General features: G+C 36.4%; 3 long non-coding RNA genes across 3 annotated transcripts in view; 1 reads left to right on the top strand and 2 right to left on the bottom strand.

The window, feature by feature from the left end:
• Positions 1–476: 476 nt before the first annotated feature.
• The window catches only part of LOC107975793 (uncharacterized), an 83,071-nt gene continuing 55,644 nt past the window's right edge, over positions 477–27,903 (bottom strand). Inside the window, exon 3 of the long non-coding RNA XR_001719260.2 lies at positions 477–618. This is a non-coding gene — a long non-coding RNA (uncharacterized LOC107975793). The remainder of the gene's footprint in view (positions 619–27,903) is intronic.
• Positions 20,080–25,413, bottom strand: LOC107975795 (uncharacterized). Its single transcript, XR_001719262.3, has 3 exons — positions 25,334–25,413; positions 23,167–23,299; positions 20,080–20,845 (listed from the first exon to the last, which is right to left on the bottom strand). It is a non-coding gene; the product is annotated as an uncharacterized LOC107975795 (long non-coding RNA).
• Positions 20,409–27,321, top strand: LOC107975794 (uncharacterized). Its single transcript, XR_001719261.2, has 4 exons — positions 20,409–20,472; positions 20,622–20,751; positions 23,798–26,076; positions 27,023–27,321. It is a non-coding gene; the product is annotated as an uncharacterized LOC107975794 (long non-coding RNA).

The raw sequence follows: 27,903 nt of genomic DNA on the forward strand, positions 1-27,903 counted from the left end.
CCAGAAGGATGTTGAATCAGTTAAGAGCGGTCCCTAAGAGTTAGTAGGCATCTTTAAAAGAGGAAGGATAATATTTACCCCCTTGAATTATAGTAAGGATAAAGATGGAAAGCAAATGAGGTTGTTCTTTGGCAAACAGTAAGTGTCTGATAAGTGGCTATGGCTTATGAATCCAATTGCCCTTTCCATTTGCAAACCAAAATTCCCTTTCAGACTAGAGCTAGAAAAGTGAGTTCTGGGCTCAAGCATCCATCTGAACTGGAACTGAGGAAAGGCTGGAGAATAGCAGCAGTTGAGAATAGCACAGATTTCCCCAGTGCACATACTGTTTTCCTTTGGACCAATAATTATCTTTTGATTTATAAGCCTCAGGGCAAACACAGGCACAGATACAGACACAAGTATATCCAATTTGTGACTAAGGCACTAATGAGCCCCCAAATAAAAACACATTTATTATATTCAATTTTTATGAATAAAAATTGTGGTCTTTTATTATTTTAGTTACTGTACAGAGGAACTACTCTAACTCTTGAAACTTCTCTACAACTCACTAGAGCTCTGAGATATGGGCGTGGCAGCTGCTTGCAGAACACATCTATGTTTCACAACAGAAGCCTGCAGGGGAACAGAAATTAGAAAAATTATTAAGAGCCTTTATGTGGTTTTAGGCCTGACATTTTGTACTTGGCTTTTCTCATTGAGTTTACATATTGCAGCCCATTATAAACACTGGGGAGAATGGTCAATATAATTAAAGTTGTGAAACAGTTTCCACTATAAGCTTTAATTTGAAGACACTTGAATTTTATGAATAATTTTCCTTTGATTGAAATTTTCCATTGTCAGTTTTTACCCAAAGGCGATTTCTTTGTTTATTTGTTTGTTTTTGTTTGTTTGTGTTGGAAAAATTTGACATTTAACTGTTTACAGATCAGGACATGAAAATATTCATTCTCTAATTGATTTTGTTAGATACTTTTATAAATATGTTCCAAAGGATTTAAACTGCCTGAATTTAAAATTACAAACTTAGAAAGTAAAGCAAGCTTTAGTGAGAAATCGTAGAAACTAAACATTATTAATGAATGATTAAGATCTTAGAGAAACAAATATACAAAGCATTTAGAAAAAAATAATTTCAACTCACATTCTCTCTTTTGCATCTATGAAATTTAAAGAACATGCTGTCTTGGGTTATGTCAAACTTCTGTAAGTGAAAGACAAGTTAATTCTATGCTATTGCAATTTCCCTACCTGCTTAACTTCAGATGGAAAATAGATCTGATCTTCTGAAATATTAGTTCTTGATTTTCAAAAACAAAACAACAACAACAAAAAAATTCTTTCCTCCCTCCTTTTATCAATGTAACTTGTAGAGAAATTGGTGACATGAACATTTTTTAAATGAAACTATAGAAGACTTCCGGTTTCACTTCCTATAAAATGCTTGAATTTAATCACCCTAATCCTTACAATTAAAAAAATCAGAACAAATTAAACATCAATAACTTTTCTTGTTACCATCAACAAAACGAGCTGTAGAGCAAACTGCCACCCCAAAATCCAAAGAAAGAGGGGAATCCAGAGAATCATGGCTGAGGCCTGTTGGCCAAGATCTGAAATCTCTGAAGCCACTGAAAGCGCTGGAGCCAAAACTGGTAGGAATATCTCAATAACAATTTTGACAAATTGCTGGAGGCTTTGTGGACTGCTGGAGAGTGATTAAAGTCCTGGATGTTGCAGCGTGAGGGCTCCTTCAAGCTTTCTTGAGTTTTACCTCCAAGCATCTCATGAGGTTCCCATAGTAAAGATTAAAAAGAAAAAAACTCCTCATGTCTCTGACAGGAGAAAGTGATTTGTAAAATTATTGTGAAATAACCCCAGAGCATTCTCCATAACAATAGACTGCTCCCCAAGGTGAAAAACTTTGCTAAAGCATCATCCCAGGTGGAGCAGGGGCATTGCTCCCACTCTAGCCCCCTCCAGCCTTGCTGTCTCAGCTAGGAAGACAAAAAAGATTGTGAAGGTCACAGCCCAGGGACACGGTAAAAGGCTGAGACTTAGTCATAGGATTATAGATTCCAATGCTTGCCCATCTTTACTCCTCACCACTGCACCAACAGGGTTCCTGTGTAATAACAGTGGACTACAGCTTGAAGAGCTACAGACTCCCCCTAAGAAAAGCATCCAGGAGAGCCCAGAGTCAGGAGGGGAGACAAAGATAAGGACAGAGGAGCAATTTAAAGCCTCTAGCATCTGCAGTTAAAAGGTAAATACACTGGGGTGGATTTAACTGTTACAGTCTTCTTCTTGGGAGGCCAAGGAGATTAACACAAATCCTTACACTAATAGCCTATGTTCTTTAGTGACTATTACTCAATACGACATGTCTAGTGTTCAGTGAAAAAGGTACAAGACATGCCAAAAATTAATGAAAAAAATAACAGAAATGAACGTCCAAGAATTATAAGATAATATCCAAATATATGAGTTAGACATACCAGGAATATCTGGAATACCAGGAGGAAAAAGTAGAGAACAGAGCAGGAAAAATATTAAATTATAATGCCAAGAATTTTCATTAAATTTTTCTTTGAAACAGGGTCTCACTCTGTCACCCAGGCTGCAGTGCTATGGAACCATCATAGCTCACCGCACCCTTGAACTCCTAGGCTCAGGCAATCCTCCCATCTCAGCCTCCCTAGCAGGTCCAACTAAAGGTGGGCACCACCATGTCTCTCTAATTGTTTTTTTTTTAGATGGGGTCTCACTATGTTGCCCAGGCTGGTCTCAAATTCCTGGCCTTAAGTGATTCTTCTGTCTTGGCCTCCAAAAGTTCTAGGATTACAGGCATGAGCCACCATGCCCAGCCAAGAGTTTTCCAAAGTTACAATAGACATCAAACCACAGGTCGAGCTAACTCAGAAAGCATCAAACAGATTAAATACTGAAAACCTTCATTTAGAAGTATCATAATCAAACTACATAAAATCAAAGGCAAAGAAAATAAATCTCAAAAGAAGCCAGAAAAAATAAATACCCTATCTATAGAGGAATAAAGAAAAGAATTACAGTAGGTTTTCTGTCAAAATCCATGCAAGAAAGAGGAATGCAGTCAAACATTTAAAATGTTGAAATAAAAAAATTCAGCCTGGAATTTTATACCTATTTGTACTAGAATGGAATAATAACTCCCCACTAAACATAGTGACCCACCAGCTCTACATGAGGGCCCCCATGTTACTACACCTTTACAATCCTCCTAACACTTTTATTATGCCTGGAAAGTTGATTTAAAAAATTGTGTTTGTTTTTATTTAGTTAGTTATGGATAAGGCTAAGTATCTTTTCACATGTATGTAAGCTGTCTATGTGCCTTTTTCCATTAAGTTATTTGTGAGTTTCTATATCTATTTTGCTTTAAAATTCTCTCCCATGCTAAGATTATTTATGTAAGTATATGTATAAGCATATTTAAAATGTTTTATTATAGTAATTTAGTTTTTTAAATATTTGTATTATGAAGTCTTTTAGTATACAAAAATGTTTAGACCTTCACTGTCTAATACAGTAACCTCAAGCCATGTATGACTACTGAGCACTTGAAATACAGGTAGTATAAATTAACATGGGCTGTGAGTGTAAAATAAACAACAGATATCAAAGAACTAATATCAATAAAAGAAATATAATATACTATATAATTTATAATTCTATATTGATTACATGGTAAAATGATAATATTTAAATATATTGAGTCAAACTATATTACTAAAATTAATTTTACTTTTAAATATTTAATTGACAAGTAAAAATTGTATATATTCAAGCTGTACAATGTGATGATTTGATATGCATATATATTGTGCACTGATTACCACTGTCAAATTAACTAATATAGAAATAATCACCCATATTTACCATTACTTTTAGCTTTTTAAACGTGGGAATTAAAACATTTAAAATTACATATAGTCCACATTACATTTCTATTGGATAACTCTACGCTTACCTGTTAATTTACAAATTTTAATTTTCTGTGAAATTTACTTCATATCTTTACAGAATGCTCAAAAAACATCAAGCAGGATAAATGTCAGAATGTCTACACCTAAACATATCATATTCAAATCATGAAAAATCAAAGATAAAGAAATCCTCAAAGAAGCCAGAGGGGAAAAAAAATTTACCTATATAGGAACAGGGGCAAAAATTATATCAGACTTTGTCTCAAAAATTATACAAGCAAGAAGAGAATGCAATAAAATATTTAAGGTGTTGAGAGAAAATAACCACCAACCTAAAATCCCATATCCAGTAAAATTATCTTTCAAACGTGAAAAAGAAATAAAGACTTTCAGACAACAAAAACTTAAAGGAATTTATTGCCAATAGAGTCTTCCTGAGGGATATGTTAAAGGAAATTATTTGAGAAAAGGATAGATAGAGAAAAGGATAGAAAATCAGATCTATATAAAGAAAGGAAGAGTATTAAGGAAGGAATAAGCAAAAGTAAAATTTTGAAAATCTGCTTTTTTAAATTCTTAATCTGACAGATAATAGTTTGTTAAAAATAATAGTAGTAACAATGCATTCATTGATTATAGTTTAAGAATAAGTAAAATTAATGCCAGCAAAGGACAAGCAAGAGACATTAGAAAAGCTTTATTATAGGAACTTTTACTACCTAGAAAGTAGTATAGTGTCATGTGAAGATGGAGTTGGATTAGTTGTAAATATGTATTGCAAACACTAGGGTAACCACTAAAAGAATGGGGGGAGGGGAGAGGTATAATTGATGTGTGAAGAAAGGAAAGAAAATAAAGTCATATAAAATGCCCAATTTAAACCACAGAAAGCAGAAACAAAGACAAAGAGAGTCAATAGAAAAGAGTAACAAATAAGGTAGATATTAATTCAACTACATCAATAATCACCTTAAATCCCACTGGTCTAAATATACAATCAAAAGACAGAGACTGTCAGAGTGAAACAACAACCAACTATATGTCATCTAAAAGAAATCAACTTCAAATATAAAAATACACATAGATTGAAAATAAGGGGATGGAGGAAGATACATCATGCTAACACTAATCAAATGAAAGGTGGAGTTGTTATATTGATGTCAGACAGAGCCAACTTCAGAGCAAGGAAAATTGGAAAGATAAAAAAGGGCATCACATAATGATAAATTAGTCAAGTCTCCAAGAAGACATAACAATCCTTAATGTGTATGTACCTTGCAACAGAGTGTCAATACATGTGAGGCACGAAGTGAAATAACTTCAATGAGAAACAGATAAATTTACTATTACACTGGAGAATTCAACACCCCTCCATCAGTTAGACCAGCAGGCAGAAAATCAGTAAGGCCACAGTTGAACTCAATAGCATCATTAATTAACTCACTTTAATTAACATGTATAAAATTATGCACATTGTCTTCAAGCCTACATGAAATACTAACCAAGATAAACTGTATTCTGAAAAAAAAAAACCACTTAACAAATTTAAAAGAATAGCAATCATGCAATGTTTGCTCTCAGGCCATTCAGGCCACAGAGGAATTAAACTGGAAATCAACAATAGGAAGATAGTGGAAAACCCCAACTTGGAAGTTAAACAACACATTTCTAGGAAACACATGGGAAATCTTAAGAGAAATTTAAAAATTTTTGAAATAAATAAAAATTCAACTTTTCAAAATTTGTGGAAGGCAGTGAAAGCAGAGGAAAATTTATGGCACTGAATGCATGCATATATTAAAGAAGAAATTCTAAACTCAATAACCTAAGTTTCCACTTAGGAAACTAGAAAAAGAAGAGCAAATTAAATTTGAAGTAAGAAGAAGAAAACAAGTAATAAAAATTAGAACAGAAATCAATAAAACTGAAAATAGGATACCAGTTAAAAAAATCAGTGAAACCAAAAGATGACTCTTTTAAAAATTCAATAAAATTAGTAACACTCTAGCCAGAGTAACTAAGAAAAATAGAGATATAACAAATTACTAATATCAGAAATGAAAGAGGTCATCACCACATATTCTGTGGATATTAAAACGATAATAATGAGCTACTCAGGACGCTGAGGCAGGAGAATCGCTTGAACCCAAGGAAGCAGAGGTTGTGGTGAGCCGAGATCAAGCCACTGCACTCCAGCCTGGGCGACAGAGCAAGACTCTGTCTCAAAAAATAAATAAATATATATATATATATATATATGTAGAACAATCTTATGCTCACAAATTCAAAAACCTAGATGAAATTGAACAATTTTTGAAAGACACAATCTGCCAAAACTCACACAAGAAGAAATAGACAATCTGAATAGTCATATATATTATATATATATATACATTTAATCAAATCAATTTCAGCAAAGAATAATGGGATTTTGAGAAAAAAAGCAAAATATCATTTTTAATAGCACCCCCAAAATAAAATAGTTATAAATTTAACAAAGTATTTATAAGATTTAGCTGAGGAAAACTATTAAACTCTGATGAAAGAAATCAAAGAACTAAATAAATGGAGATATGATCGATTTCTGGAAAGACTCAGCATTAGTAAGATGTCAGCTCTTCCCAACTCGACCTATAGATTCAATGCCATCCCAATCAAACTCCCAGAAACTTATTTTGAGGATATAGGCAAACTTGTTCTAAAGTTTATTTGAAGAGACAAAAGACCAAGAACAGCCAATACAATACTGAAGCTACAGTAATCTAGACATTATCCATCCATACTTGCCATAAGATAAATAGATTAAAGGAACAGAATAGAAACCAGAGATAGAACCACAAACATGAAGTCAACTGATCTTTGATGAAGGAGAAAAGACAATACAGTGGAGAAAGAATTATTTTTACAACAAATGATGCTGGAACAACTAGACACCCACATATAGAAAAGTGAACCTAGACACTGAACTTACATCCTTAATTCAAAATGAGTCATAGGCCTAAATGCAAAATGCAAAATTATGAAACTTACAGAAGATAACATAGAAAAAAGTTAGATGACCTCAAGCTTGATCATGATTTTTAATTCTACACCAAAAACATGATCCATGAAATAAATAATTTATAAACTGGAGTTCACTAAAATTACAAAATTTTTTCTCTAAAAGGCAGTATCAAGAGAATAAAAAGATAAGCCACAGACTGGGAGAATATATTTGCAAATACATACCTTGTATATCATAAATAACCCACATAATCCAACATATGTTCTTAAAAAAACTCTTAAAATTCAACAAGGAGCAAAAAATGGAATCGATTTGAAGACATCTCATCAAAGAAGATATATAGATGACAAACAAGAATGTGAAAAGATACTCAACATCATATGTCATTTGAGAATTGCAAATTAAAACAATGACAGGCGTGCATGTGGTTAAAATAAAAAACCCTAACACCATCAAAAGCTGTAGAGAATGGGAAACGAGCAAATGCTCGTGGGAATGCAAAATGGTGCAGCTGTTAAGCTATTTCTTACAAAACTAAACATATGTTATCATATGATCCAGAAATTGCATCCCTTGCTATTTACTGAAGTGAATTGAAAATGTACGTCCACATAATAACTTATACATAGATATCTGTTACAGCTTTATTCATAATTGCCAGAATTTGGAAGCAACTTAGATGTCTTTCCATAGGAGAGGAGGTAAATGATCTGGCACATCTAAATAATGGAATGTTACTTAGGGCTAAAAAGAAATGAGCCATCAAGCCATGGGAAGACGTAGAGAAAAATTAAATGTGTATGAGAGGGAAGCCAATCTGAAAACAGTAATATACTGTATGATTTTAGTTATATGCATTCCAGAAAAGGAAAAACTATGGACACAGTAAAAAGATCAGGTTGCCAGGGGTTTGGATATAGGGAACAAAAAATAGGTTGAGCACAGGGGATTTTTAGGCCAGTGAAACTACTCTGTATGATACTGCAATGATGGATACTAGACATTATGCATTTGTCAAAACCCATAGGACTGTACTGCACTAAGTGTGAACCCTAATGTAAACTATATAGTTAATAATAATAATGTGTCAATGTTGATTCATCAAATGTAACAAATGCTCCCTAATAATTCAAGACGAAAACTGTCCGGTGGGAGAGGTTGATGCATGAGAATTCTTTGTACTTTTGCACCATTTTGCTGTGAACCTAAAACTGCTCTAAAAAAAAATCATATTTTTTAAAAAATAAAATAGTTCATTACAAATTATGATAGATTAGATTATTTTTCAAAAATATTTGTCTTTCCTGCATGGGTAGAGAATAATTTGCCCTCACTTACCTGACTTTGGACTTAGACGAATGACTTGCTTTGGCCAATGGAATGTTAGCAGGCACTGCTTTTTAAGGCTTAAAAAGCACTCATATGATTGGGCTTTTACTCTTACACTTCTGCCATTGTCATGAGAAAAATATGCCCTGACTATTCTCAGGAGGGGATGAGCATGAAACAGAGTTGCCCTGGCCAAGTCAGTCCAGCTGAGCCTAACCACTCACATCTGACCTGCAGATGTATGAATAAGCCCAAGATCCACAGAACCACCTAGGTGAACCCAGTCTAGACCAACTGGCACTCAGCTGACCCACAGATTTGTGAACTAAATAAGTTTATATTGTTGTATGCCACTGCAATATTCTCATTTTTCATTATGTAGCACTATTTAATAAAGACAAATAGGTACATGGAAGTGGGATGATACCATAATAAAACCTCGAAGATGTAAGTTTGGTTTGAGAACCAGAAAATGGGTAGTGAGAAAACTATTATAGGAGGCTGAAAATGGTGTTACGTAGCCATGAAATATTTACTAAAACTATTGCCTGAAGTAAATTGGAAGAAATATTTATTTGCATTTACACCAAATTTTAGAAATACTGTGTCAATTTCTGCACATGCACACACACAACAAAACTTGTCTAGAGTTCGACCAATATTGCATTAAACTATGATAATTTTAAGAGAATTGAGTTCTGAACAATAATATGTCTCCCATTTCACGAACATAGAACGTTCTTTCATTTATTTTGGTCTTTTAAAAAATATTTTTTTTCTCAAGGCCAGGCACACTGGCTCACACCTATAATGGCAGCACCTTGGGAGGCTGAGATGGGTGGATCAGATTGGCCCAGGAATTTGAGAACAGCTGGGCAACATGGCAAACCCTGCCTCTACATAAAATACAAAAAATTAGTCGGGCATAGTGGCACATGCCTGTAGGCCCCACTGTGGCAGGCCAGGTCTCACTAATGCAGGCCTCCGTAACAACTGTTTCAGTACTGACTGGGTGGTTAAGTTAAATATTAAAAGCCAGTCCCCTTATACAAAGGCTGGGATGTAACAAAAGCCCACGGAGAGTTTTGCCAAGGCCTTTCCTGGGCCTTAAAGCATGACAAAATAATGAAGGAATTCTTAGCAGGACCCATTTAGAATTAAACAAGCTTATTGTGGGTCTGAAGAAACTCCCCAGGCCTCCACAAACAAGTTTATTGAGGGTCTGAAAGAACTCCCCAAACCTCTGTGATTTAGCAGGAGACAAGGGTAATCACCCCAGCACCTGGATCCATTTAGATTAAGTAAATTTACTGAGGCTCCAGAGGAAGATCTTCAGGACTCAGACCTTAGTTACAGATTAAAAGAAGTTAATCACTTATGTCTTTAGATGAATGCACACTTATATGTAGACATATAGCTTAGAAGGTATGTAAGTTCTGGAAAACTTTGTAATTTTGAGTTGGTCTGGTGATAATTTCCAGGCCTTCTCCCTGTAACCAGTTGCAGAAATAAAAACTATCTTCCTCCCCAGTTCATCTGCATCTTATTTTGGGGCCACGAGGAATAGCAGCCTGACCCTCAGTTTGGTCCGGGACACCACTACTTGGGAGGCTGAGGTGGGAGGTTTGCTTGAGCCCGGCAGGTTAAGGCCGCAGTGAGTCATGATTGCACCACTGCAATCTAGCCTGGGCAACAGAGCAAGACCTTGTCTCAAATAGGAATTAGTATACATATTTATAAAACATATATATTCTCAACTATCTTTTATACTTTTCGGTATAAATATTTTACATCTTTTTTATAGATTTATTCTTAGTTATTTGATTTTTTAATGTTAAATTACATATTTTTAAATTTGCATTTTCTTTTTGTTTGCCACTGATGTATCAAATACAACGGGTTTTTATATGATGGTGTTGAACCAGGTGGCCTTGCTAAATTCACTTACCTAATAGTTTATCTGTAATGCTGAAAAGATTTTTTATAATTACAATTATGTTGAATTAGAATAATTACACTTTTACTTTTTCTGTTATAATCTTTTTACCTTTATTTTCTTGTCTTCCCTTATTGTACTAGCTCCAGTAAAATGGCCCTCAACAAAAAAGAGATTGAGAAGATCACACAATTCAAAATTCATGTAAAAGTCTAACTAGCTCTAAGCCAATGCTTTCTTTTGTATGTTTTTTTTTAAAGTTCAGTTTAACTTTGCAGCACATTTTTCATAACTTTGTCTGCTATACAAATTGTTCTGAGTCTCACTGAAATGAACAGCTATGTGAACATCAAACACAAACTGTTTTATTGGAAATTACCAATTACATCATTAGGAAAACCAAGAGACCAAAGAAAGACTTGGGAGTAATGAAACAAATGCACTTCTAGCGAGCTTCTATGTTAGATTTTTTTGGCCAAATCCATGGGCAAATCATAAAGATTGACACCAAAATGCTGCAACAATCAATTACAAGTTCTCTTGAAACAAATGGAAAAATTTTTTTAAAAACTGCAAATAAATAGTTTCTAAAAAAAAAAAAAAAGAACCAAGTGGAAATTATAGAAGTAAAAAATACAATAATATAATATTTTTTGTTTTCAGTTGACACCATGCTCCTACTAGTAAAGACAGGGGATACAATGAGTGAATTTGAAGACAGAACAATTTAATTTACCTAACCTGAACAACCAAAAGAAAATAGTCTGGAAAGAAAAAACAAGAGTGAACAGAGCCTAAGAAACCTCAGGGACAACAAAAGATGCAACACCTATAAACTAAGAGTCCAGATGTAGGCCCTAACATATCAATAATTACCTTAAATACACCAATTAAAAGATTGGTGAGGTGGTAAAAACAAATACAGATAGCCCAACTGCGTGCTACTTACAAGAAACTCACTTCAAATTCCACAACATAGGTTAGTTGAAAGTAAAAGGATGGAGAAAGATATGCTGGTAAATTTTATAACTTAGAAAGTATAGACCAACTCCTCAAAACCCCAAACTACCAAAACTCACCTGAGATGAAATGATAATCTTAATAAACCTATAACCACCAAATTCATAATTTAAAAGCTCCCTAAAAGGAAATGTCCAGGCCCAAAAGGTTGACCTGAAGAGCTCTTCAAAACATTTTTTACAAAACATAATAGCCATTTTACACAGTGTCTGGCAGAAAATAGGAAACAGGGAAATCTTGTCAACTCATTTTATGAGGCCAACATTACCTTTCTATCAACACTGGACACAGTCAATGCTAGAAATACTGCTACAGGTCAATATTTCTTATGGACTTAGACACAAAAGCTATCTACAACATATTAGCAAACTAAATTCTGCAGTGTCCAATCAAACCACCATAACCAAGTAAGATTTATTCCAAGTACACAAGCCTGGTTTCACATCTGAAAATCAATCCACATAATTTACCATACAAACAAGAGGAAGACAAGTCATATGATCTTATCAATTGATGCAGGAAAAGCATTTCAAGAAAATATAACACCCATTCCTAATAAAAACTCTCAACAAGATATAAATAGAAGAGAATTACTTCAAATTTATAGGAGTATCTACAAAAAAAACACCTACCTCTAACATCATAGTTAATGGTGAAAGACTGAAGGTTTTCTCCCTAAGAAGGGAGCAGACAGAGATGTCCACTCTCACCACTCGCATTCAACACAGTGCTGGAAGTTCTTGCCATTGCATGAAGGCAAGAAAAATAAAGACATACAGATTGGAAAGGAAGAAACAGAATTATCTCTATTTGCAGAAGAAAATTGTCCATGTAGAAATTCCCAAGGAATTTACTTAAAATAAAAAATCCAAAAACCTCCCAGTAATAATAAATGAGTTAAGTCACAGGATACAGAATCAATTATCTCATCTCTATCTACTAACAATGAACATGTAGAAATGGAAATTTAGCCAAAGGTTACCTACTGTATGATTTCATTTATATAACATTTTCAAGTTGACAAAATTTTAAGAATAGAGAACAGATTAGTGATTGCCAGAGTGGGGCATTGGGTGAAGGGAAGGAGGTGTGCAGGTGTGGTTGTAAAAGGGTAACACAGGGATCCTTTTGGTGTTGGAACTATTCAGATATTGACTATGTTGAATACATGAGCCTACACAAGTGACAAAATGTACAGAACTTAATACACACATACAGAATGAATACAGGTAAAACTGGGGAAATCTTAATAAGATTAATGGATTATGTCAATACCTATATCCTGGCTGTAATACTAGAGTTTTGCAAAAATGCTACCTTTGTGGGGAACAGGACAATGAGTGCAATGGATCTCTCCATATAAATTCTTTTTTAAATGTTTCATTTTTTTATTTTTTTAATTGACAGATAAAATTATATGTATTTCCCATGTACAACATGATGTTTTGTAGTGGTTATACATTGTGGAATGACTAAATCTAGCCAATTAACATATACAATATCTCACATAGTTATCATTTTTGTGAGAATACTTTATATCCACCCAGCATTTTTCAAGAATGTAATTTATTATAAACTATAGTAACCATGTTGTATGATAGATGTCTCTATTAATTCTTACAATTGCATGTGAATCTACAATTATCCCAATTTAATAATTGATCATGTTATACTTCTACACTTTCTTATTCACAATTCTAGAATCCGGAATTTTTTAAAAACAAACAAAAAATTATAATTTATTCAGTCTTAAGGTTTGACTTGATTTGAAAACATTTAGCTGTGAATGCTAAACTGAAGAGAGGATATTTATAGTCTTTATCCCACATAATAGGCATACATTATATACATATCTTATAAGGTTCTGAAAATTTGTAAATTCTGAAATAGAGCTTTGTCTCAAAATTTTCAATGAAGGACTGTGTGGTCTTTGTTGATTACTGAGCTGTAATCAACCCAAATCAATAGCTATTGAGTACAGTAGGGTTTGGCTGTTGACCAGAGTTAGAACCCCGTAAAGTCCATTCAAACCTTTTTATGACCAAGACACAGAAAGACTAAAAGTATCAAAATTGCATGTTTCCTTTAAAAAAGCAATAAAAAATTTTATTCATTCTTCTCTATTCACTCACGCACTCATTTATTCATTCCACAAGGATTCACTGAATGTTGATTGTGTTCGGTTATGAGCTGTGTCCTTTGATGAACATTAAATTATTTCATATTCTTAGCAGAACTCCTCAAAATGAGCATCACGCCTCCATTTTATAGAAGAGGAGACTGAAACCTAGACAATTTAAATATCACCCCAGGTCAGATAGCAGATACTTAAAGGCAGGACTCCATCTCATGTCTGTCTGGCTCTAAAGCCTTCTTTTTTTATCTTCACCAAAGGGAAAATTCAGACATGTAAGACTAATCTAGTATCTCTAACTCTTACCTGTTTCAAAAGGTCTGGAATGATACACAAAGGCACCAAGTAGCAATTTTACAAGAATTGAATTAATCTTGAAAAAGAATGTAACTCAATGCAGGTTAGAAATTTGAATACACATTTTTCAAAAAGTAGAAAACTTAAAATGAATACCTTAGATGAAAGTGAATATTTTTAGGAAAAAGAAATGTAAGTGAAGTTGAGACTAAAAGAAATTTGTAGCAAATAACAAGAAAGAGTCTACAGTAAAATTACTATCTGATTTGGGTAATTTTTCAGTAACAGTGTGATTATTACTTAAAAGGCAAGATTTTCTTCGTTCTGTAGAGAAGGCTATTATCTACCTCTTCTTTGAATTGGCAGGATATCAGTATAGCTTGACATGTGAAAGGTAGCATCCTATCAGTTAACATAACGCAATGTGATTCAATGCACTGCAATGAAAATAAAGTTAAGGTCCAGGTATTTGTATCTATTCCTCCTCTTTTCTCTTCTCAGGATCCTTCTCTTTGGTGTTTGTTGGGCTGCCCAGCATTTATTTAACTGTGCAGGTAACCTCACTCAAGAAACTGAGGAAAGCTAAACCCCTCCACAGTGGCAAAAATGAGGGACACACTCTGAGAAAAAGAACCAGGATTGTGAAAGAGGCCACAGGATGATCCAGTAAGATATGAGGGGAGCATGAGGAAGAAGGCTCCCTGAGGGCTGGGGTGAGGGTGAAACAGATGTGGGCAGGACCCCTGGTAGCCGCCTTCAAGGCTGGAACACGAGGGAGGCGGCGGTACACTATAGTAGGGTTTCTGAAGGATTCTTTCAGATACATTATATAACCCATTCTTCAGTGACCCAGAACTTCTCTCAGGACCTGTAATGCTATTGCTTGTATCTGGCAATAAGTAAGTGTTTACTTGTCTAGGGAAATTTTTTTTGGATGGATTTTCTGGATCATATGTGTTGTGTTTTTGAAGCTGTGATGTGCTGCTATTGGCCATAAAGCAAAAGAACAAATTTTTGGTTTTATTTGGGTCTCTAAAGATCTGCCATTGAAAGACTCATCTCCTACAAAAGTTTCAAACAATGATTATTCTGTTTAATACGAATTTTCAAGGCATACCCTTTAGAGTAGACAGTTTATTCTAACCCCTCCCTCAGCCTATTTCCCAAAGTATTGCTTGGTTGAATGAACACTAATTGTGTAATAGAAACAACACTTTGAGAAGTTCTAGTAGTCGGGTTATAAGAAATGGTTAGGAAAGGAAGTCAGTAACCGTGTGCACAAGAACAATAATTAGCTGGATAGCAGGAAGCTGCCGGGTTCTCACACAAAAGCTTTCAGGCTCATCTTTTCCCTCTTACTTCCTCTCTTAAGGTGTCACCAACATACATATAGTCTCCTTTAAAAAGATTTGGCATCCTAAAGTGAGTTATTATTTTTAAAGTCAAGTAAAAATACAGTAACCCAGAATGAGAAAGACTCTGTAATAAGTCATTCAGGCATTTACATACAGACTAAGCATAATAGGATGACATCTATAATCTTACAAAGAGTGTGAATCTGCTGGGCGCGGTGGCTCATGCCTGTAATCCCAGCACTTTGAGAGGGTGAGGTGGGTAGATTGCTTGAGGTCAGGAGTTCGAAACCAGCCTGGCCAACATGGCAAAACACTGTCTCTACTAAAAATACAAAAACAAATTAACCAGGCATGGTGGTGCCTGTAGTCCCAGCTACTCAAGAGGTTGAGGCAGGAGAATCTCTTGAACCCAGGAGACGAGGTTGCAGTGAGCTGAGATCACGCCACTGCACTCCAGCCTGGGTGACAGAGTGAGACTCCGTTTCAAAGAAAAAAAGAGTGTGAATCTTTTCTCCCCTTGCTTTATAGCATAAGAGAAAGGCCATCAAGTTGGGGGCACATTTCTCATTCTGAGTGAGGCTGACTTTGCCTTCACAATGTAAATCATGGACACACATGGGAGATGAGGTCTTCCCACACAACCGTATGTAGTTTTCAATCTCACAACAATAATCAGGCAACATCCTAGAGAATAATTATAAGTGGATTTGTTGGAAGTAGGAGGGAGAATGAAGCTTCATCATGCATAAAACCAGTTTGTCTTGTGTAATGTGAGATGCATCCTAGTTATTCTGAAACAGTATTTAAAGCAAAAGGTTTGATCAAGATAGAAAAAAATAGATAAAGCTTAGTCTCATGGAATGATCTATGGGTTACTCAGCCAAGCTCTCACTTTCTCCCCTTCTCTATCCATATTAACTACACATGTGGGCTTGATAGTGCACAAGATAGCCTCAATTCACAAGATAACTTTCTTTCTTTTAGCAAACACTCAGCCTTCTCACACTCTTCTCATATCTAGAAGATTGACCTAAAATCTCAGTTAATCAACTTATGCCTAAAAGCAGGTATCAGTGCAAAAACCTTAGCAATGTCTAGGAGGAAATAATCAATTAGATGACAATGGAAAGAAAGCCTATATATCCTACTGTAAACTAAAAAGTACCTGAGACAAGTCTCAATCAGTTTAAAAGCTTATTTTGCCAAAGCTAAGGAAATGCCTGTGACACAGCCTCGGGAGGTCCTGATGACATGTGCCTAAGGTGATTGGGTTACAACTAGGTTTTATACATTTCAGGGAGACAAGACATTAATCAATACATGCAAGATGTACATTGCTTTAGTCCAGAAACGTGGGAAAACTGGAAACGGGGGCTTCCACGTCATAGATGGATTCAAAGATTTTCTTATTGACAATTGGTTGAAAGAGTTATTATCTAAAGACCTGGAATCAGGCCAGGCACAGTGGCTCATGCCTGTAATCCAAACACTTCGGGAGGCCGAGGCAGGAGAATCAGTTGAGGTCAGGAGTTCAAGACCTGCCCGGCTAATATAATGGAATCCCATCTCTACTAGAAATACAAAAATTAGCTGGGCATGGTGGTGCACACCTGTAGTCCCAGCTACTTGGGAGGCTGAGGCAGGAGAATTGCTTAAACTCAGGAGGCAGGGGTAGTAGTGAACCAAGATTGCACTACTGCACTCCAGCCTGGGTGATGAGTGAGACACTGTGTTAAAAATAAAGTAAAATAAAATAAGACCTGGAATTAATAGAAAGAATAGTCTGGGCTATGATAAGGGGTTGTGGAGGTCAATGTTTTATCATGCAGATGAAGCCTTCAGATAGCAGGCTTCAGAGAGAATGGATTGTAAATGTTTCTTATCAGACTTAAAGAGTCTGTTCTATCAGTCTTCAGGCTTGTGTTGATTTTAATGCTGGTCAGCTGTGCCTGAATAACAAAAGGGAGGATGGTATAATGAGACATGCCCAACTTTCCCTTTCCATCATGGCCTGAACAAGTTTTTCTGGTTACCTTTGGAATGCTCTTGGCTAAGAGGAGGGGTCTGATCCATTCAGATGGTTAGAGGCTTAAAATTTTATTTTTGGTTTTTACTACCAAGAGTTGCCTTATTCTTTCAGACAAGAAAACAAAGACCCAAGAATAAAATGAAACATGACAGTGGTCAAATAAATATCTGTATTGAAAAAAATGTAACTTATGACATCAGTAAGAAGATATTATAGAAGTATTATAGATATAAATATGAAAGATGAAATAATAAACTTGCAGATAATACATAGGAGACTAGCTTCATGACCTTGGTGAGGTGAAAACATACTAAGCAGAAGAAAAAGAGCAATACATAGGAAAAGAGAAATAATTTTGACCATATTAAATTAAGAGCTTCTATTCATCAAAAGACACCAAAAAGAGTATGGAAAAGGAAGCCACAAACTGGGATAATTTCTTCTTGTTAAGCCATATAACCAGCAATGATAACGATTTCTAAAACATAAAGCAAACTCCTATGAATCAATAATAAAAGAGAGGAAAAGAAAAATGAGCAGGAGACCTGAACTAACATGTCAAATGAAGAAGATGATCAGCTCAAAAATGAACTTCCTAGCACAAACCCAAACTCATTAGTCATTAGGAAATGCAGATTAAAATTGTATGGAATACAGATACAGCCAAAACAATGGTTAAATCTAAAGACAGAAAATATAAGTGTTGACAAGGACTTGGAACAGTGAGAGTTTTATTATAATCTTTAAGGAAGTGTGGCATGGTGTAGCCACTTTGAAAAGTCCTTGGAATTATCTGCTGTCATGAAAGATGTGCTTCATTTTCTGGGCCATGGACCCCAACACAACGTTGGATAGAAGAGATAATTTTAGGTATCATTTTTGGTTTCCTAATTTTAGGAAAATTTTTATACCTTTAAGGATGATGTGTGCTGTAGAATTTTTGTGAATACATTTCTTATGTTAAAAATATTTTGTTTTTTTAATTTTTAATTCACCACAAGTTTTTATCCTTAACACATGTATTAGTCTGTTCTCATGCTGCTAATAAAAACATACCTGAGACTGTGTAATTTATAAAGAAAAAAGGTTTAACTGACTCACAGTTCCACATGGCTGGGGAGGCCTCACAACCGTGGCAGAAGGCAAATGAGGAGCAAAGTTATGTCTTACATGGTAACAGGTAAGAGAAAGCATGTGCAGGGCAACTTCCCTTTATAAAACCATCATATGTTGTGAGACTTATTCACTATCATGAGAATAGCATGGGAAAGACCTGCCCCCATGATTCAATTACCTTCCACCGGGTCCCTCCCATGACACATGGGAATTATGGGAGCTACAATTCAAGGTGAGATTTGTGTGGGGACACAGCCAAACCCTATCAATACACAGTGTATATTGATTTTTATCAAATGCCTTTTATTCCTTTTTTGAGATCATATTTTTTCTCCTTTTTCTCTTAATGTTTGAATCAGATTGATTGATTTTTGAATGTCAATTCCAAATTTCAATTCCTAGAATGACTTCAATTCAGTTATGACATTTTGTTATTTGTGTATATTTGCCATGGTCATATTTTCTTTCATGTTTTTTATGTTTCTTGCATTGTCTTTGTCAAGAGTATTCTTGTCCTCAAAATACAAGTTGGTTTTATTTCAATTAATACAAAAATTTGGATTTTTATACAAAAGCTTAAATAGCTAAGAGGTCCATGGTTTTATCATTTGGAATTGTTTTTAATGTCTTTTTTAAAAAGTACTCAAAAATAATGATAACTGAATTGATACTAAAAAATACATAAATGTGTTATAAGCACAGATATGTGAAAGGTAAAAGATAATGGGACATGAATAGTGCTGGGGTGAGGTGTTAATATTTCCACCAAAATGGATAAGAGCTCCATGGGATACTACTTTTCACTATTTATTGAAGTAAGACGAAGTCTAAGATGATCTTATAATATCTGGTAGTTTCCAAAAAGCAAATTTTTTTCTTACTATTTCTGAAATAGTTTTGAAATAATGTAGGACCTGCATTTTCAAGTTTGACAATTTTACATTAAAAATAGGTAAATAGTTAATTGAGCCAATTCCACCTCCACTCTGAATCTTAGATTCAGCCATCTAAAAAGAGTAAAATGCTCTCTACTGTGTCAGAGTCTGTGTGTCCAGGGAAGGTATAGAAATAGGACAGAATAGGATGCTAACTCAAATTAAACCCATAGAATTAATGCTTTTGAGTTGCATTGATTAACAGGTAAATTCCCAATCAATACTACCATTTGTGTGTGGTTTTTTTCTTATTCAAGGTGAGTGAAGTGTTTATGAGAATCTAACCATGTTGCTGGGTCTCCCTCCATTTTTTGATGTTGGACTGCTGCTGACATCTATTACGCCCCAACCTTTCTTCTTCTCCTTGTGCCCCACATCTGGGCAAGATAAGATGCCTGGGTGCTCCTTCCTTTGGCATCAGTGCAAGATTAAAACCATGCAAGTGCCTGTCTGCTTGAGAGAACTTTCATCCCAGACCCAGCCCTGGCCACAGCCCTACACAGCAGGAGCCATGTAGGACCTGCTTGAGAAACCTGCTCTGCTCTCCCCAGAGATCTCGATTATGACTTTTTCATACTCTCTTGGTGTATGTGTGTGTATTCAATTACCTTCCACCAGGTCCCTCCTATGACACATGGGAATTATGGGAGCTACAATTCAAGGTGAGATTTGGGCGGGGACACAGCCAAACCATATCAATACACAATGTATATTGATTTTTATCAAATGCCTTTTATTCCTTTTTTGAGATCATATGTGTGTGTAGTACCAACAGTCTTGACATCCAAACCAAATTTTGGATGGAGTCCATCTGCCTCTGAAGGTGGCCATAACACTGACATAATAGAAAACCTGTTATTTAAATTATTGGTTATAATTTGAAATGTTTAATAGAAACTGACATCACAGAATGGTACTGCAATTTAAAAATGTGACTGAATACAATTGTTTATAAACAGTATCTAAATGCTTAGTCCAGTATTGTTGTTATAATTGTAAGCTCAGGTGCACTAGGCTGGTAACAGTGTTACTGGTAGAAGGTGTCCAGGTTCTTGGCATCTCGAACAAAGAATTGGACAAAATGCACAAACAAAGCAAGGAAAGCAAATACAGGGATTTATTGAGAATGAAAGTACACTCCACAATGTGGGGGTGGGCCTGAGTGTAGAGGCTCACGGGCCCTGCTTACAGAATTTTCTGGGGTTTCAATACTCTAGAGGTTTCCCATTGGTTACTTGGCGTACATTCTATGTACATGAAGAGAATGAAGTGAAGTCACAGAGTCATTTACTTGGAATGCACCCTATTGTAAATGGAGAGGACATTACTTGGTTTGTGTGATCTAGGTAAATGGAGAGGATGAATATGAAGTTACAAAGTATAAATGGAGAGGATGTTACTTGGTGTGTGTGGTCTACTTCAATGGAGAGGATGAAGTGAAGTTACAAAGCTATTCACGTTCCTGTCATGGCTGAGGGGCTTTCACTTGATTTAGTTCTAGGAAGTCAGCGTGCATCGGCCTTATGTTCCCTACCTCCAAGCCCTATTCTCCTGCCTCAGTAGCACTGCAACCTAGAGAGCATTTGCCTGTTTGACTGTTAAGGCTTCCATGTTCGGGATGTGTGGTGAGTCGACCAGAAACATTGTTGTAATTTCAGTTTGATAAAGTTGAAGAAGTACATATGCTTGCAGATGAAGGTAAATTTTCAGGGGTTCAATCTGTAATTGAATATTAAACAAATAACACAAAATTGACTAGATTCATATGTAAAGTAAAATATGCCCTAAAAAATAAGAAATGCTGTTTTTAAAACTGCAGGCTAGCTAATAAACTGGATATTATTTTAAACTCAAATACCTATAAACAGTCTCATCTATAAACATCCTCCCCACCCTAACTGAAACCCAACTGACATAAGGAAGAGCCTAGAGAGGGAGGAGAGGAGGAAGAAGCTTGAGAGAGAAGAAGCTGTAGGGAAGACAAGCTTGAGAGAAGAGAAGTTTGAGAAAGAAGAAGCTGAGGGAGGAGAAACTTGAGAGTGGGCGGAAGATCACTGAGATGGTGGAGAGTCACAGGTGTGTGAGTAAGGAGAAGATAGGGAGACAGTGGGCAAAGGAGACTTGTGAATCAAGGAGGTTGCAAACATGATAAAAAACACCTGTGGAGCATCTTCATGAGCAACAGAAACAGCAGTCGTGCTGTCCATGTATGTCTAGAAAGAGAGGGAGTTGAACCATCCTCAAGGTTTCCAGTAGCCTTAGGCAGTATACAAGAGCATTTGAGAATATTCTTGTCTTCAAAGAGACAAACAAGTTACTGATACTGCTCGAACTAAGGAGCTCTGACATTGGAAGAGATGGCAAGACCCCTGGGAAGACCTGATGAAAGGGACAAAGAAGGCACCAAAAACACCAAAAGAGACTCCCAACCAAGGCCAGCACAGATGAGTTACACCTCAGCTGGTGATAGTAGAAGACAGAGGGTGCCCACAAAAATATCTCCAATGCCTTAATACTCCACCAGCAGCCCGATGACACCTTTCAGAGAAGAAAGGGCAATTCTAAAGTGTTGAAAAAATCCCTGTTGTACCTGAGATTAGCCTGAATTGGTAAGATCAGGTAATTGGCCACTAGGTTGTTTGGGACTCTAAGTAGGTTAGTCATATAAACAATAGAAAGTTTATTTGACCTTTATGCCCATCTGAAAAGCCAAAGCCCACATATAATTCTTGGCAATGAGTTATGACTTAATAAAAGTTATTTCCATTATACTGATCATAAAAGTCTTTTTCCAGTGTGAAGTACTGAGTACCATAAAGTATTAAGCAGCTTTGTCATCAACAGCAGCATTCTGAATTTCCAGGCTCTTGATAAGTTGTGGTTACACACCTTGAAACAATCACATCTGGAACCTGTCCTAGGAGTTAGGGCAGTTGGACTTATCTCCAATAATAATACTTCCTGAATTAATTCAACATCCACAATGTTTGTCATCAATTAATAAAAGGAAACACAGAATTAAACAAATCCCACATGGCAATTATGAGAAAGGCCATAAAAGGAAAACATATTATTTTCTAAGAAACAAAGAAATACAGAATGCCTCTTATGTTATAAGCACAGATATGTGAAAGATAAAAGATAATGGGACATGAATAGTGCTGGGGTGAGGTGTTAACATTTCTACCAAAGGGATAAGAGCTCCATGGGGGTACTACTTTTCACTATTTATTGAAATAAGACAGTCTAAGATGATCTTATAATATATGGTAGTTTCCAAAAAGCAATTTTTTTTTTACTATTTCTGAAATAGTTTTGAAATAATATAGGACGAGACTGCATGGCCACTGGCTGGTTGGGAAGGAATTCCTCTCTCCTGTGATGTGCTCAGATACAGATGCTTTTGCATTTCTTTATCCACTGTGGCCAGACTGTGGATAAAGAAATGTAAAAGCATCTGTATCTGAGCACATCGCAGGAGAGAGGAATTCCTTCCCAACCAGCTAGTGGCCCTACAGTCTTGTCCCTTATGTCCCCAGGAGAGCTCATCTGGTGAACTCGGCTGATGCACGTTTCAAGCTTCCCCAAGAAAGGGAAAGGTCAAGAATATTCTTGAGGCAAAAGATCCTGATTAGGAGCAAGTATTTCAGAAAAAGCTGTGAGGTCTGAAATACACTGTCAGAAAGTATAAGACGTTTGTGTCCTGTTTCTATCACTGACAAGCTATGTAAGTTTCTACAATTCTCTTAGGTCATTCAACCCTCAGTTTCCCCATCTGTAAAACAGAAAAAAATGATAATGGTCCCTTCCTGGCGGACATGGCTTATTGGCTCATTCTCTGATGAAGCACTTCCTACCATCGTCATTTTGTCACTGTCCACTCTCCAGAAAATAAAAGCAGATATTCACTTCACAGCTGAGAGTGGCCAAGAAATATGGAGGAAAAGTGCATGGGTGCTTCTGATAGGCTTTAAACTGAGCCTTTTCTCCCTTTTACCCATCTTGTGCCCAGTAATTATTTCAAAATCCAAAGCAATCACCTTGCAACCGTGAGTGAGGCATCAGTGTGAGCACAATTGGCCAACGTGATAAGAACGGTTTAGAAAGTCCAGCTTCTGAATGGCACTGCTGAGCAGCTCCAGCAACAGCAGGCACTGCTATTCTTCAGATTTCCTGTTGTAGATTAAAAATGAATCCATATTTGTTTAAGTCACTATAAAGTAAATTTTTAATTACTTGCAGCTAAAAGCATTCCTAACCACCAAGCCATGTTAAAATTGTTTTTAATTAATAAGCATTTTAGAAATATTATTTATTCTTTTTATACCTAAAAATACATGCCACATGATAGCATATACATTTTATTTAATTTTTACTGAATGAAATTAAAAGGTATTTATTCACTCATCAGATGAATCACATATATTAGAAATAAAGGAGAATCATGTAAAAATTGCATTGCTAAAAAGAATAAAAAGATGAATTTCTCCCAAAGTTTTTGAACCACAGGCAGTACATCAGCAAAATGATTATTTTCTTTAAAATGTATAATTTATTATTTATTATTAAGTAAATTATTTATTTTTATTTAAAATTTTTTAAAAATTAGTCCTGTTGGAGCCATGGAGTAGAAAAAATGATATTTTGTACTGTCATTGTATCTTTTCTCAGGGAACTTGCCCTGGAAAAACAAAGGCCCACCTTAGGAGAAGAACACAGGCCAGAGACACCCTGCTTCTGAGCTACCCTCAACCAGCCACCTCTGGAAGCACTGGCAACTCATCCCCAGGGGCTGTTGCCCAGCAACTGGGTTTGGCACACCAAGTGAAATCCACTAGATGCTGGCTCAGCTGACCTATCCACTCCATTTTCTGTCATTTCCCTCAGCACTACCTGTACTCCAGCCACAGAGAACTATGCAATCATCTCTGAACATAGTTCAGCTGTCTGCTTATTTTCCCTACAGAGCACCCTTCCCCTGTGTCTGCCAGGAATACCCCTCTTACCCAGCAAGGTCCTACTAGAACATTTACTCCTCACTGACGCTCTTACCCGCAAAATATATGGACCCACCTATGATTTCCTCATGATGGTCAGCACATATCTCTGTGCTGGCCAAAATGTTGGCAGTGCCAAAATGTTTGGCACTGGCCAAAATGTTACTTTTTATCTGATTGTGTAGCTTTTTCCCCATTTAAATGTGAATCCAGACCCTATCCCCTTGGTATCCTGAAAATCAGGTGGATCATGATCCTCTAGTTGACTGGGATTGGCTTTCAAGTGGATAGATTTAGGTTTATCCAAGTGCTAATGGATGGCAGGTTGCAAAGAGGTCATAGGGGGAGCATTTGGAAGATTGGGGCAGAGGTTTCAAACACTTTTTTTTAACAATTATTTTGACCTGTCTGCACGCTGGTTTTATTTACCAGTTATGTATACTTTACTCCACTGAAGAAAGAACTTTTGTCTGTTCACTATGGATGGAGAGCAAAGATTTGATTCAGCTGAACAACAGCCCCCAGTATTTGCACATATACAATCTCCTGAGAAGAGATTCAGGAACTGTCTTCCATATTTAGAAACAGCTCAAAGGTTCAATTGATCTTGGATGCCCAGTGGGCTCCAGGATAAATAAAAACTTTTGATTCCCCTAGGGCTTTCTGGTTTCCATTTTTATCCCTTAGTGTTTGACTAAACACCACATGAAAATGAAAAACCTATATCAACTTTCCTAATTGAAGCTGTGTCTGATTATGGAAACACTTAAAACATAAAAATGGGTTGCACATGGCTTGCTCCTGGCACTGAGTTCAGGAACTACTTCCTGCTGTCAATCCAATGAATTCAACACTGCACTATGGATGGTAACAATATTCATCTTCAACTGACAATACTTCACAATATTCAGTTTAAAATCATTTTCCTGGCTAGGTCACTTTAACTTTGTAAGTAAACACTGCCAAAATTCCCACAGTCTAGCTAAGACTTTGAGTTTATATATAAACTGAATTTATACAAGAGGCTGAAGGATATGGTCACAGACTCTTTTTTCTACTAGCAGAAGGAAGTTGGCTTCAGCCTGAAGCTTTCTCAATAATTAGAACTATAGGACTATCATGTCCTATTTTCTACAATTTTCAAGTAAGGAAACCTAAAATCTAAAAACAAAACAAAACACAAGCATAATAAGGCTGGGTTAGGCCATACCTGTACTTTGTACTCATATCCAGACCATACTTCATTTGGAGGGTCATGGGAAGCTGTTTTTGTTCATATTGATATTCTACTGGAAATTAAAATTTTATGAAAATTACAGTTCAAGGTATTGACTCTGATAAGGCTAATGAAGATAATCAGAAAATATCAACTTTAGAACCCTAAATGGCTTAGTTAATCTTAAATTACCCGTAAGAGGTAAGGGAAGGTATTTCAGCCACAATGGGGATCTGTGGAATCATGCTTTCTATGCATGTCAGTCGGCTAATACTATTGAAAGTCTTCCCAGTACCGGGGAAACACTTCTCCTGCCTTTGCATCCTGGGCCAGCATCTCCCTGGTCTCAGCCTGTGAAGAGCAGAGGCAAAATGTGTGCTCCATAATACAGAGAATAAGCCCTTTAGAAGCACCCAAATGGGTTTCAAATCTCAGCTCTGCTGCTTACTAGAATTTTGCATCTGGAATTTGCATCTTCTTTTTTTAAAATATATGAAAATACATTTTATTATTATTTCAGTGTATAATATATTAGTGAATACACCAGATTGCATTTTCTCAAATGGCCCATAAATTACACGATAACATTTCTCTTTGATTCCTGAGATCTTCAATATTATTTGTCTTTCAGAACATCTACATTCTTACCATGACTGTGAAACTGATACTGCCCACAAGGATACCAGTACTGAGTGATAAAGAACATTTTGCTTGTTCTATCGTGGTCCTTGCTTAAGGTACTGACCTTTTTTTTGCTAATCTATTTTTCAGCACTTGAGCATGTGTTTCTTCATTGTCACGTACAGGATCTGGTTGAGGGAGAGGTTTTATGTGTTCATCTGCAATGTCCGCAGAAGCGGTGCAGCTTACTATTGTGCTGCCATCAGATGTCAAGAAAAGCTCTACTTTGTGGCCTAACAGTGAAGAATACATAGATTTATAAAAAACAATACAGAGCTCCATCATAATTTATCTATCCCTTTTGATTGGCATCCAAGTTTTCTCCCCTTTTCCACTATTGCAATCTCCTTTTGGTTTGGAAATACACGTTTCAAGATAGTTTGCTATCACTTGTTTTACTGCTGCTGATCACTGACACTTACACAGAAGTTAATGTGTGTCAGATAATGTTCTATGTGCTGATGTATATCACCCCTAAATCTCCACAAAACCCCATCAAGTACATATTTTTATTACCGCTGTTTCATGCCTGTGAAAACAGGTGCAGAGAGGTCCAATGGTGTGAGCAAGGTCACAAAACAGGTTACGGTGGAGTGGAGAAAAAGCTGCAGCTTCTGCTCCAGAGCCAGGCTCTTAACAAGGGCACCTGCTGTCCCTGCCTCGAGCAGGTTCCAAGGTTTTGCTGTTGTTGGGGTGCTTTGTTTGTTGTGCTGTTCCAGCATCGTAATAATATCAGACACAAGAGCTGCCTGGCTGTCTTCCCGGGATTAGAGGTAAACACTGAGGCTACATTTTGTGAGTGAAGATAACTAGTCCTTTGGGGAGAAGGCAAGCCAATGGCCCTGGCCTCATTTGTTAGCCATCTAATTTTCGAGCATGAGTTTGCTTGAGTAGGACCACCTGGTATTAGAACATTTCCTGTGTTCATAGAAATTTAAAATTGTATATTTATAAAACATTTATCAAACTGAGTGACATCATTCAACAATTTGGTACTTTCAGGGGATTGTTGGACGGATGTTGTGGGAACTGAACTTGAAGAAGGAAGAGCCCATCATTTGGACACATCTTAGGGCTTCCCAGCTGCACCAGGTTATGGACAAGGCACCTGGAACCCCAACCCTTCCAGTCACTAACCACATGGCCTGAGATGTCATTTCATGCAGCTGGGCTCTTTGTGCTCATCAGCAAGTGATGTAAATAAAGCATGTGAGGTTAGCACACCGTACATTCTCAAATCCTGGAGCTACTGGTCCTCTTGTGACTATTATTAATATTATAATGAACTTTTGAAAAAATGATTTAGTGTGTTGCAAAGTTTCTCCACACCTGGAAGTAAATGCAGTCAAATTTGGGTGAGGCAGGAATTTCCAATCTTGAGTCTGCCCCTTTGCAGATCCTTCCTAGAGGCTGAGACCCTGTAGCTGTGGCCTGAGCCCACCGGATATGCAGCCAAGTATGGGCATCTGTCAACTACAGCAATGCATAAGGATGCCACCCAAATAGCTGCACTTTTCTGAAAATCATCACTTCTGTTCTGCAAAGAGCTACACATTCCTCTCCCTTTTTCCCTGCTTTTGAGTTCTTTATTTTCCAATATGCATGACGCCAAGGGGCCATGAGGATTTGTGAGCATGCAACACCCCTGGGAGAAGGTAGTCTTTTGTGCCACAATCAGTCAAAGGACCAGACCTAGAACCACTGATTCCCAAGCTGTTGACTGCGGAGTCACCACCAGCTCCTTGAGAATCTGATGGTTGATTCAGCTCCTCTTGGATGGGTTGATGGAAAATGCATTTATATTTGGCAAATGCCAATATAATTGGGCTTTTTAAAATTCCAGAAGATTTTAATTGCATAAAATTACTTAAGTCCTTTATTGT

This window comes from Pan troglodytes, chromosome 6 (genome assembly GCF_028858775.2).
Source record: "Pan troglodytes isolate AG18354 chromosome 6, NHGRI_mPanTro3-v2.0_pri, whole genome shotgun sequence".
Taxonomy (NCBI): Eukaryota; Metazoa; Chordata; class Mammalia; order Primates; family Hominidae; genus Pan; species Pan troglodytes.